This window comes from Carlito syrichta, unplaced genomic scaffold (assembly GCF_000164805.1).
Source record: "Carlito syrichta isolate Samal-C Ts95f unplaced genomic scaffold, Tarsius_syrichta-2.0.1 Scaffold61241, whole genome shotgun sequence".
Taxonomy (NCBI): Eukaryota; Metazoa; Chordata; class Mammalia; order Primates; family Tarsiidae; genus Carlito; species Carlito syrichta.
Genome location: NW_007005337.1, coordinates 130393 through 134347, shown reverse-complemented (window position 1 = coordinate 134347; position 3955 = coordinate 130393).

Sequence of the window (3955 nt, the reverse complement as noted above, 5' to 3'; positions counted from 1 at the left end):
CACCTGGCTGCATCCCTGGCCCTCTGCGCTCCCGGCCTGCGCTCCCAGAAGTGCGTTCGGGGAGCGGCTCGGACGCTTGGGAGGGGTCTGCCTCCCCCGCGCGCTTCCAGGGACCCGTCCCGGGAAGTCTAGTACAGGGTCTGTCACTCACCAGGCCGCCAGGAGGGCCGACTGTCTCTAGTTCCTGCTCTTACCTGCGTAGGACAGTCCACTTCTTCCAAGGGGCCTGAGTTCTCTTCACTGTGAAACTGAGGGGCTGCGCTAGACACGTATAGGTGCCAACCTTCTTGCTCAAACTGTAGCTGGTATGGTTGAACGTAGGGACCGTCATGTTTGCAATATTGCAAACGCCATTTAATGAGTGCCATTTAATTTACAGGTGAGATAATACCATGTCTGGGATTTGCTTTAAAATCAGCATACTGACCAAGAAAATTTTTTTAAAAGTTTGTTAGATGAAACCAGATAAACAGCATGTTGATAATTACTGAAGTTAGGCATAGGTACATGGGGGTTCATATAAGAATTTCCTTACTTTTATGTACATTTGAAAATTTAATGAAAAGTAAAACCTAGCCGGGCTTGGTGGCTCAGCCTGTAATCTCGTGCTTTGGGAGGCTGAGGTGAGTGGATTGCCTGAGCCCGGGGGTTCGAGACCTGCCTGGGCAACTTGGCAAGACCTCATCTCTATAATACATCAAAAAATTAGCCGGGCATGGTAGCGCGTGCCTGTAGTTCCAGCTACTTGGAAGGCTGAGGCGGAAGGATTGCCAGAGTTCAGCAGGTTGAGCCTGCGGTGGCCGGGAGCATGCCACTGCACTCCAGTCTGGGCGACTGAGTGATACTCCAACTCAAAAAAAAAAAAAAGAAAAGTAAAACCTATGTGGTATTTAAAGTCTCATATGCTAATTGCACAAGCCTCCCGTCTGAGCTTGACACAGCCCTTGGTGGGCTGTAGGGACATGGGAGGGCTGCAGGGACATACACACTGTCCAGCAGCCCCTGCAGTTTCAAATGCCCCCCAGTGAACTCTGGCCCAGGCCTTATCCTCTTGCATCAGCCCCCTGGCCCTTGCTCTGGGATACTTGAAGAATCACTTTCTCCTCCAGGGATAGGACTTCCTGCTTCCTAGTTATGGGCTAGTCTCCACCTGGAGGATGCCATCTTGTCACCTTTGGGACCAAAATATCACTTTGGGGTAGGAAAGACTTACAGTGACTGAATGAGTCTCCTGAATTCTACCCAGAGAGTCTCCTTCTGGGCTTTGAAGACTGTGGGTTTCGGTTTATTAAGAGGAGTGCCTGACTGGGCCTGTCAGACAAAAGCTCTTAGGCGTGGTGTTTCCCACACAGATAATTTAATGATAAACAGGGCAAATGTCTCTGAGAGGCCCTGTTGACCTGAAAGACCCTTTCCCTTGACACATTAACAGGAATTAATTTGTCTGATAACAGTGCTGCCACCTTGAGCCCTGAAGGAAGAGATATTTACTGTATATAGACCAGATGCCCTTTGTTGGGAGAGACCCAGGGCAGTCAGCACTGGGTGTGTGGGGGACAGTTTGGGCTCTCTATGGAGGCCAAGGTACACCCCTGTCTCTCATCTCTCCTCTTACGTTGTACCTGAATTCCACTGTTGGTGTTACTCCCTTGGATTTCGGTTGTACAGCACATTTATCAAATGCTAATCCTTTTTATTCTTTATGAGGGAGAGGGGTGGTGGAGATGTTTCTTAGGGATCTAAGACCTCAGGAGTTGTGTACTTTGCATAAACTATTTGTCTGCTTTTGGATTTTGCTTAAGGAATATCAATTGTTTAAGCCATCCATAAAGGGTAAAGCTTTAGACCTTGCCAAGAGTAATTGTCCAGCATGAGAATTTGGTGTGAGGTAGAATATAAGATTGTCCATGTGACAGGTGAAGGACTGCAATAAGCCAGTGAGTGGGTCTCTTTATGCATAGTCTCAATTTCCGGCCTTGGCTGGGAGCCACTGGTCACGTCTGCAGAGATCATTTCTGACAGTTGCAGTGAACATAACCAACCTCCCAGGTGTGAGGGACAGTGGATCTGCACCTATAAGGCCTGAGAAACAAAGATGTGGACTATCTCTCCCTTTGAGTTCAACAAAGACTCGGGAGCCTTCCCTATGGGATGGACACCCCTAATTGTTTGTCAACATGTATTCTCCAATGCACCGGAAATAATTGGATCATAGCTAGTCCCATGAATGCCCTGCCAAAGACCACACTTCCTAGCCGTTCTTGCAGGTAGACAAACCATGTGACTTAGTGGAGAGTGAAGGGGGATGTCTTCGTTCAGGTTGCTATAAAAATACCATAGATGGGGTGGCTTAAACAACAGACATTTATTTCTCAGTCTAGAGGCTGAGAAGTCCAAAATCAAGGTGCAGGTAGATCTGGTATCTGGTGAGGGCTTGCTTTCCGACTTGTAGGTGGTTGTCTTCTTGCTGTATTCTCATGTGGCAAAGAGAGAATTGGATGGAGGGAGTCTCTCATACTGTCTTTTTTATAAGGGCACTAATCTCACCACAGGGGCTCTACCCTCATGACCTAATTACCTTCTGAAGACCCACTTCCAAATATCCATCCATCGCATTGGAGGTTAGAGTTTCATTTCAACATATTACATTTGCGGGGGATACCTTTAGTCCACAGCAGCAGGTGATATATGCTACTTTCCAGGTTTGGGTCTTAAAACTTAAGGAGGGTGGTCTTCCATGCTCTCTCCTCTTCCCATAACCTGGAAACCAAATGTATCTTTAACTTAATTTTGGTCATGCAGACAAGGACAACATCTTGGGGGCTATGTGAACAATATGACAGAAAGAGTCAGGATCCCTGATTGTGTGGAGCAGAGCCACTTGCCAACGTGGGCTGCCTACCTTGAAGAGGGAAACCAACTTATGTTCTTCGTGTACCTACATCATGCTAAAGGAATCTGGGTTAGGGCAGCTAGATCTTTACCCACAGACCCACTGGAGTCTCTATTCCCTTCTCACACACATATTTTCTAGGCAAAATTGAGAAGTTGTAAAATCGTTCGTTTGATCTCTCTGTCTCTTTCTTGTTTTTTTTCTCTCCGTTTCTCATCCATCCACCCACCTACCCTTCCTTCCATCCATCCGTCTGTCCATCCACCCATCCATTCATCCAACCATTCACCCAGTCCTTATCCAGAACCTCGTACAATGCCTGCCACAGTACAGGTTCAGTACCTCTTTGTGGAATGAATGGAGGTCAGACCATGGGTAGGAAAATCAGGGCCAATTTAAGGACTTTATTGAAACTAGGCCCTAAAAAGTTTATAAGACTCCTCATTCATCTCAAATGTAATTCAAAATAAAGACTCATACTAGGCTGTAAAATGTAGGTAAGCAGAGCAAAAATATTCTCATTTTTCTCATGATTATTGGAATACTCTTTTGAAAATAATAAATTATTTCAGAAAAAAATGTCTGCTGATATTTGTGGCAGACACCACTAAATTGTCCACTGAAATAATTGATGTAATTGGAAGCCTTTTTCTGTAAAGGTTCAGAGAGTAAATAGTTTAGACTCTGTGTACCCTATAGACTCTATTAAAACGACTCAAAACTGCTATCATAGTGGTGTAAACAAATGGGTAAAGCTGTATTTCAATAAAACTTAATGTATAAAAACAGAGGGGTGAGGAAATGAAGAGAAATTGGTTAATGTGTACAGAAGAAGTTAGATGGAAGGAATCAGTCCTCGTATTCGACAGTGCAGTAGAGAAATTATAGTTAATTGTTTATTGTCTATTTCAAAATAGCTAGAAGAAAATTGTAATGCTCCCAACAAATAATATATACATATTTGAAGGGATAGATAGCCCAATTACCCTGATTTGAGCATTACACATTGCATGCATACATGCATCAAAATACCATGTGTCTCCAAAATATGTACAACTAGGA